Source organism: Mus pahari, chromosome 3 (genome assembly GCF_900095145.1).
Source record: "Mus pahari chromosome 3, PAHARI_EIJ_v1.1, whole genome shotgun sequence".
NCBI lineage: Eukaryota > Metazoa > Chordata > Mammalia > Rodentia > Muridae > Mus > Mus pahari.
In genome coordinates, this window is record NC_034592.1 from 97,837,603 (window position 1) to 97,847,396 (window position 9,794).

The window sequence follows — 9,794 nt, forward strand, 5'->3', positions numbered from 1 at the left end:
CTGATTAGTTCATATTGTTGTTCCACCTACAGGGCTGCATCCCCCTTCAGCTCCTTGGGTACTTTCTCTAGCTCCTCCATTGGGAGCCCTGTGTTCCATCCAATAGCTGACTGTGAGCATCCACTTCTGTGTTTGCCAGGCATTAGCATAGCCTCACAAGAGGCCAGTATATCAGGGTCCCTTCAGCAGAATCTTGCTGGCATGTGCATCAGTATCTGGGTTTGGTGGCTGATGATGGGATGGATTCCCGGATGGGGTAGTCTCTGGATAGTCCATCCTTTCATCTTAGCTCTAAATTTTGTCTCTGTACCTATATCCTTTCGTGGGTATTTTGTTCCTTATTCTAAGGAGGTGTGAAGTATCCAAACGATGGTCATCCTTCTTGGTTTTCCTGTGTTTTGCAAAGTGTATCTTGGGTATTCTAAGTTTCTGGGCTAATATCCGCTTATCAGTGAGTGCATTAGATAAAGGTGTTTTAAAATTACCCTACTCACTGGAAAGGATCACCTTCAAGTTACAGAGGCAAAGACTTATCTTCTTCTTATTGAACCGAGAGAGTGAGCATAGCATGTCTTTGGTTGTGTTTGAAAGCCTCTACAGTTCTACACTGAGCTCTATTTGCCTCCCTAGTCCAGTCAATTATGTTTACATGTGGGCACGATAGCTATGTCTATGAGTGACAGAAGATAACATAGTCCCTTACCACCTGCTGAAATACTCTTTATAAGGAAGGTCAGAATCTTGGAAAGTCTGCAAACTGTCTCCTAGTATACAACCATAGGTAAAGTTGTGACTAGATTTCCCCAATGTATTGTGACTCAATTTATTAGATAAATGAGTCTCTTAGAAAATTTCATTTAAACTGACAAATTTATCTCCGATAGAATGCTCCACAGGGGTACGGTCCTTATTTTTCATCACTTTCAGGTTTCTACCAATGTCTGGAGGAACTAAAGGTATTTAGCCTCAGGGTGACATATGAACCAATTTCAAATGTTTTGTGGACTGTTATGCAGAGCGCTATTACACTTGTCTTCCAAAGCCACGCATGCGAAACAAAAACTAGACAGTCATGGCTACCAAAAGATGGAAAATACTGTTTCAGAGGGCATGACCTCTAATCCCCTCCCCAAGAGATAATTAATCTCTTGGCATTTTCCAGGAAGGTGTGTGTCAGAGAGGAGTTGGAACAGGGTCCAAGGGGAAAACTCACCACCCTAAAGCCTCTAACTATCAGAAATGACTACACCAAATATTTATTTTGCACTCAATTTTGCACAATATCTGAGAGGCATTTTTTTTGGGGGGGGGAGGGCAAGTACATGCTGATGTTTTCATAAGCTAGAATTTGCCTTATTTTCATCTCCTTTTAAATATCTCAATGGGGATGAAAATAGAAATGTCCTAAAAGGTTAAATTCTAGTAAGGTTGTAATTGAGTTTGGCATGATTTTTGTCATCAAGACACAGTTTTGGGTTATGTACAGCCCTAAATTTCTTGTCTTATCTCTTACTGGGCAAAGTTTAATTTACAAAATTTCATACACCAGAAAAAGGAATAATCTGTTCATCACCTACCTTTAGGAATTATTAATTGATTATTATTTTTACGCAAATATATGTGTACATATACTATGTATCATGTATGCACAGATGTACATAAATACAACTTACTAATCAAAAAAAGAGGTTATTAATCTGGGAATATGGGATCATGGGAAGGGTCATGGGAGAATAGCTGGAGGGAACTGGAGGAGGGAAAGGCAGAATAGAAAACATGTATTCTATTTCAGTTAAAACATATTATTATTTCTCACAAGTTATTTCATCAAAAATATGAAAAAATTTAAAGAATTATTAATTTATACAACAGAATAATATTTCTGTAATGATGTGCATATCCTATACTGGAACTTGTGGACAGACATAGTGAACTGTGTGATTAGTAAAAACTAAGGTTAGAAGTGGCATCAAAGTTGCTAATCAATTGCCTTTAGGATGCAAAGAGTTGCCCTAGCCTCCAGATCAGAATATACCAACCAACCACATGAGTCTTTGTGTGTACTCCTGGGAGACTGAAGAGAGAGAACCATACAGGTGACAATACAGATACAAATGACACTGCTTGGTTCTGTGTCCTAAAGAGGGGGGGGTGAGCCCTAAGCCAAGGAATGTGGAAATCTTCCAGAAGTTGGAAAAGGCCAAGATAAGACCTCTCCTCTAGAACCCACTAATGGATGCTAGTCCACCCACACTCATTTCAGCTCAAGGAAACGTATTTTGGGCTTCAGGTCTACAGAAATGGCAGAGAATAAATTTGTATTGTCTTAGGCTGTTAAACATGTGGAAATTTTACAGAAAGGACTGAATTATCCCTACTGTTACAGAGAGGCAGTTCTTCGGATCAGTTTTAGGTGAAAGGAATATCTATGAAAATAGAAAGATGTGGTTTAATGTGTCAGGCTTCATCTATGGTTGAGATGTGTCTAATAACCATGAGTGAGCTTTGAATCCATGCTACCAAAAGCCAAACAGATTACTGAAATGGCTACTTTTACTATTGCTAACAACTGCTTATGTGACTGAAACCGCGGCCTTGTCTCTTGGCGCCACTGTATTTTACTTCTTATCTCTAGTTCTTAAATTTCAAACAAGAACGTATAGCTTACTTTAATGTACACTCTGTGATTTATCTTATGGGCTTTCTGTTATATGCTATTTATGATCCAAGTTTAACAAGAAAGGCAAATATTTGGGGAGAGAAAACAGGGCTTCTACCAAAACTGGTGAGATTATTTATACTGGTGGAGATATTGTTCTTTCAAGAAAACCAATTAAAATCTATAATCATTCTTTCAAATCATTCTTTAAATGCCCATTTATATTCATAGGTTCTTTTTCCCCCCTCATCTTTATAAATAATGTATTTAATCAGAGTCCAAAAACAAACCAATAATCCAACCAAAGGAATGACCTTTGCAAACATATGCAAAAAAGGCCAAAAATAAAATAAACAAAACCCAAACAATTAAAATTTATCGAGTCATTTTGAAAATCAACACAAAAGATTTAAATAACATTCCTCATATTCTATATTTCTGTCTGACTAGTATTGAAACAAAAAACAAAAGAGTAACGTCTTTGATGACTAATGTTCTGTATTCTTGTGGACTACTTATTTAAGTGTAAAGCCCTCCTTTTCTTCTTTGATGTAAGCCCTATGACTTGGCATCTGAAATGAAGTTCTAAATGCCCTCCTCAGAGGTAGATGAGATTAGGTGCTTTGCAGGCACAGGTTATATTCTTTGAAAAGTTGCAGGAGAAATTCCTTAACTACATTTACTTATTTTGAAAGTGTTAGGTCCAGGTATGATGGAACAGACCTTTATTCTCAGAACTCAATAGGCTGAGGCAGGGGGATTTCAGGTTCCATGCTAGCTTGTGTTCCAGAGAAATTTCCAGGCAATTTTGAGCTATGTAATGAGACACTGGAGGCGGGGGTCGAGGGAGAGGGAGAAGTGGGGGAAATGACTGCACATATGGCATAAACTTCATCATAGAAGCACACATCAAAAGACAAAAATCAATGAAATATGTATTCATTTTCACATTTTACTTAAAACAATTATTTTCAGAAATTAATTTTTTTATAAATACTATGAAAAACTCAGGTGTACAAGAACCAGGGTAATCTGGAAGACTCCTGTGATGGCCAATTTTCTGTTTCCACTAGGCTAGACGATGATGATCAGTTGTTTAGTCAAGAATAGTCATGACATTGATGTAGAAAGTTTTAAATATGATTAACACTTGTATCCACTAAACTCAGTAAAACATGTTCCTTTCCATAATGTGGCTGCAACACATCCTATCAGCCAGTGTTCTGAGCAAAGAGAGAAGTTCCATAACTGAACAGAGACATCCGTTTTGCTAGAGAGTTCCACATGCAGACCTTCACTGAAAACTGCCTTTTCTGGACTGCAATGCCAGCTGGCCCTAGATGCTTTAGCCTGCTGTAATCATGTGATCTCTTTCTGCCTCTCTGTTTCTCTCTGTGTATCTGCTTCTGTCTGTCTCTCCTTTTCTCTCTTTCCTTTTGTGTGTATCTCTGCCTCTCTCTGTTTTTCTCTCTGTTTCTTCCTTTATAACAGTCTCCTTGTCTCTCTTTCTCTTTCTCTGTCTCTGTCTCTCTGTGTCTCTCTCTCTGTCTGTCTGTCTCTCTCTGTCTTTGTCTGTTTGTCTCTGTGTCTCTGTCCCTCTGTGCCTTTCTCTCTGTGTCTCTGTCTCTCTCTTTGTTCATCTTCCTAGGGTTTGTTTTTCCAGCAAGGCTCCACAGTTTTGTAGTTTCTGAGTTATTTTGCATAAGCTTTATTTTTGTAAAAACCCCATAAAGTAAATAGTCTTATAGACATTCTGACTCAGTGTGGGCATGTTTTGTGTGGTGTTTCATGTGTGTGCTTATATGTGAAGGTCATGTAACAACCTTTGGTGTTGCTTCTTAGGGAAAGTCCAACTTGCTTTTCATTGCTTTTCATGGAATTTGTCAAGTAGGCTAGTCCACCGAGGCCTGATGATTCATCTGTCTCTGCCTACTCTGTTTGGGATTAAAAATAGTTTTATAGACAGTCTATCTCATGTCTAACATTTCTGGCCTTTTCATGTGACTTCTAAGAACTTGAACTCTGGTCCTTGCTCTTGTATGACAAGTGCTTTTCTGGCCAAGCCATCCCTCAGGTCTTCTGACACTTACGAAATCCCTCTTTAGTGACAACACCACTGTGTTTTAGTTTTTAAGTGTGTCCATTAGTGACTATTTATCAATCATGTGCTAATCAATGACATTTAAACAAAATTGCTGTAACTGTTGCTAAAATAAGCTCAATGCCTCTGGATCAAGTCTATTTTTTTCCTTTTTTTTATTAGATATTTNATTTATATTTCAAATGTTATCCCCTTTCTTTGTTTCCCCTCCAAAAATCCTCTATCCCCTTCCACCTCCCCCTGCTCCACAAACCACCCATTCCCAGTCCTGGCATTCCCTTATACTGGGGCATAGAAGCTTCACAGGACCTAGGGCCTCTCCTCCCATTGATGACCGACTAGGCCATCCTCAGCTACATATACAGCTAGAGCCACATGTCCCACCATGTTTTTTCTTTGATTGGTGGTTTTGTTCCAAGGATTTCTGGGAGCACTGGTTACTTCATATTGATGTTCCTCCTATGGGACTTCAGACCACTTCTGCTCCTTGGGTACTGTCTCTAGCTCCTTCATTGGGGACCCTGTGTTCCATCCAATGGATGATTGTGAGCATCCACTTCTGTCTTTGCCAGGCCCTGGCAGAGCCTCACAGGAGACAGCTATATCAGGTTCCTGTCAGCAGGCAGAGTTGGCATCTGCCATAGTGTCTGGGTTTAGTGGTTGTTTATGGGATGGATCCCCAAGTGGGGCAGTCTCTGGATGGTTTTTCTCTCAGTCTCTGCTCTGAACTTTGTCTCTGTATCTCCTTCCATGGGTATTTTGTTTCCCCTTCTAAGAAGGATTCTGAGCTTCTGGGCTAATATCCACTTATCAGTGAGTGCATATCACGTGTATACTTTTGTGATGGGGTTATCTCATTCAATATGATATCCTCCAGATCCATCCATTTGTCCAAGAATTTCATAAACTCATTGTTTTTAATAGCTGAGTAGTACTCCATTGTGTAAATGTACCACATTTTCTGTATCCACTCCTCTGTTGAGGGACATCTGGGTTCTTTCCAGCGTCTGGCTATTATAAATAAGGCTGTTATGAACATAGTGGAGCATGTGTCCTTACTACAAGTTGGAACATCTTCTGGGTATATGTCCAGTAGTGGTATTGCTGGATCTTCTGGTAGAACTATGTCCAATTTTCTGAGGAACTGCCATACTGATTTCTAGAGTGGTTGTACCAGCTTGCTGTTCTGTATATATATTGGATATTAGTCCCCTATCATATTTAAGATTGGTAAAGATCTTTGCCTAATCTGCTGGTTGCTTTTTGGTCTTATTGACAGTGTCCTTTGCCTTACAGAAGCTTTGCAGTTTTTTGAGGTCCCATTTGTCAATTCTTAATCTTACAGCACAAGCCATTGCTATTCTGTTCAGGAAGCTTTACCCCCCCCACCCCCCATGCCTATATCTTTGAGGCTCTTCCCCACTTTCTCCTCTATAAATTTCAGTGTCTCTGGTTTTATGCGGAGTTCTTTGATCCACTTGAGCTTTGTAAAAGGAGATAAGAATGGATCAATTTGCATTCTTCTACATGATAAGTGTCAGTTGAGCCAGAACCATTTGTTGAAGATGCTGTCTTCTTTCCACTGGATAGTTTTAGCTCCTTTGTCAAAGATCAAGTGACCATAGGTGTGTGGGTTCATTTCTGGGTCTTCAGTTCTGTTCCATTAATCTACCTGTCTGGCACTGTACCAGTACCATGCAGTTTTTATCACAATTGATCTGTAGTACAGCTCAAGGTCGGGGATGGTGATTCCACCCGAGGTTCTTTTATTGTTGAGAATAGTTTTTGCTATCTTAGGTTTTTTGTTATTCCAGATGAATTTGCAAATTATCCTTTCTTACTCTGTGAAGAATTTATTTGGAATTTTGATGGAGATTGCATTGAAGCTGTAGATTGCTTTTGGCAAGATAGCCATTTTTACTATATTAATCCTGCCAATCCATGAGCATGGGAGATCTTTCCATCTTCTGAGATCTTTGATTTCTTTCTTCAAAGACTTGAAGTTATTATTATACTGATCTTTTACTTCCTTAGTTAGAATCACACCAAGGTATTTTATATTATTTGTGACTATTTTTTCCAATTTTTATTAGGTACTTACTTCATTTACATTTCAAATGCTATCCCCAAAGGTGTTGTTTCCCTAATTTCTTTCTCAGTCTGTTTATCCTTTGTGTAGAGAAAGGCCACTGATTTGTTTGAGTTAATTTTATATCCAGCTACTTCACTGAAGTTGTTCATTAGGTTTAGGAGTTCTCTGGTGTAATTTTTCGGGTCACTTATATATACTATCATATCAGCTGGAAATAGTGATATTTTGACTTCTTCCTTTCCAATTTGTATTCCTTTGATCTCCTTTTGTTGTTGAATTGCTCTGGCTAGGACTTCAANTACTATATTGAATAGGTAGGGAGAAAGTGGGCAGCCTTGTCTAGTTCCTGATTTTAGTGGGATTGCTTCCCGTTTCTCTCCATTTANTTTGATGTTGGCTACTGGTTTGCTGTAGATTGCAGGATCAAATCTATTTTAAGCCTTGCTTTGTCTACTATAAAATAAGACATTTTAATAATATTTAGGATAAAGTTGTATTGGCATCTTCTATAGGCTCAAAGTGGAATTTCTGACTAAAACCCTACAAAAGCTTTGGGAATAGCCAGATAATTAAATGCAAAGCAAGCCATGATTAGCAGGCCTAGGTTCTTTCAAGATTAATAATACAAATTAATATAGAAGGCATACATATTGATATGGAAGGGACTTTCAAAAAGCAAAACTGAAAATATTTCAACTATAAATGAAGGGACTTTCAAAGAGCAAAACTGAAAATATTTCAACTTTAAATCTCTGGTTGAGGCTGAGAAATTTACCCTTTATGTAGTTTGGGATTCAGATTATTGTCTTCATAAGCATGTTCCTTTTTACTGAATTAACTATGTCCTCTATCATCTGACATAATAAACGAAAGTCATTTCTCTTAAACACATCAACAGCTTAAGGAAAAAACAAGTTTTCTCCCTAGGGCTGGGGGAGGACTTTGACTTTGCACTTTAAAATCATTGCTCTGTTCCAAGAGGATATTAGGATCATTTGACTGACAACAGGAAAAATTTTCCTGGCAGAGAAGGAGGCCAGAGGAGATTCATATGCAGACAAAATTTTAACTATCGGCTTGTTTGTATCTCCCATGTCTACTCTAATATGCCAAGCTGGGATAAATCAAATGGGCTCTAAAAAATGATAGATAAAACTGTGATTTTGCAATAATTCTGGAGCTTTGCAGACTATCTATCTTAAACATGCCTTTTTCTCCTAGTGTTATTTATTACCAGATAAAGATAAACAGCTATTTCAATATACTCAGAAAAACTCCTCCAAAACTCTGCATTTTAAGTGTTATAAAGATATGACAGTTTTGTTTAAGTGCCAGTGTGAGGTTAAAGAGACTGAGCCACACAGAGAGATGTGTAAAAGCTGTTGGAAACCAGGATGGGGAGCAAATCAGATGATGTAGTTTAGTGCTTAGTGGATGGGTCCCTTTTTCAGGTGGCTATATTCACAGGGGTCATCAGACCCCAAGTGTCCTGGCACAGCATCTAGAGCAAGCATTTATACAGTTTGTTTTTCAGATACTTGGGGCTGGCCATCTGTCATGTATATAGGAACTGGCTCCAGGAACAACTATAGAGGGCACAGCACACATGGGTGGACATCAGGAAGCAAAGCTTGGAGCCTTCAAGATGGATTCCAGATTAGGTTTTATAGCAACTTTAGAACTGTTCATTTCTTTCCTGGGTTTCTCAATGGTCATCATGTCCACATGAAAATGTGCAGAACAACAGTTGTAGATTTCACTTGTGATACAGATTCCAATCTATATGACAATGTTTGTTGAGAAGTGCAGGACCTCTTTATTTCTCTGTATAAGAGGAACAGATGGGAACTGGAGAGTTGGTTCAGCTGTTAGGAGAACTGGCTGCCCTTGCAGAGGACCATGTTCAGTTCCCAGTACCCACATAGCAGCTCACAACTGTTTGTTAGCTTCAGTTCCTAATGTATGCTTTAGGTTAGAAGTACCTTTATAATTTTTTGGTCTCAGTTTAATTATAAGTATTATTTTATTATCTTGGAATATTTTCTCAAAAAAATCACTATTTTTTATGTTTTTTTATTAGATATTTTCTTTATTTACATTTCAAATGCTATCCCGAAAGTTCTGTTTAGTATTTGATAGGGGAGCTATCTTTCGTTTTATGTATTTCAGGTTTTTATTTTTTTTGTAGATTTCTCTCTCTGTTTTTTAACTCTCAAATATCAGATTGGTTTATTTTAAACCTTAAGTGATAAACAAAACAATTTCACAGTTATTTATCTGTGTTGGGCACACCATACTAATAAACCAGGAGTCTGAAAAATGATTCATTAGCCTGGTTAAAAATGAACTAAAAATGATTTACATCTTAGAAAACACTAAGGAATTGTAACAATTATGTCCAGTAAATTTTAGCTTGCCTTTTTCTTGCTTGGTATAAATGTAAATTTTAGGGATTGTGATGCTAAGATTTTAGTTGATATCTGACTACAGGGGACATAATTGTGTCTTACTCTTGTTCATTCTCTAGGATGTGCCTCTTCAGACTGTTCAGTACTCTGCTGTTACAGTCTGTCTGCTAATCTATGTTTAAGGACAGCTCCAATTAACTCTAGAAAAATCAAAATGGGACTAACACTCTTTTTTTCCCCAGAGGAATAATATGCAACAAATATAGTGGTGTCACATTTAACAAATAAATTCTCTAAAGTGCTAAACAGAGCTTATTTCTACTGTGGAGGAAGCATGTATGTGGCGCTCACTATACCACAAGAGGATGATCTAGCACTTGACTTATATTAATCTATTTATTCCTTTAGCAAATCTAGGAATGGGCACAGTGTTATCAGATATGGGTTAATGATACTGATAAGAAAACTGAGTAGGAGGAAGGTTAGGAACTTGTCAAAGGTTATACAACTCAAGTCACAAAGCTGGCATTTGAA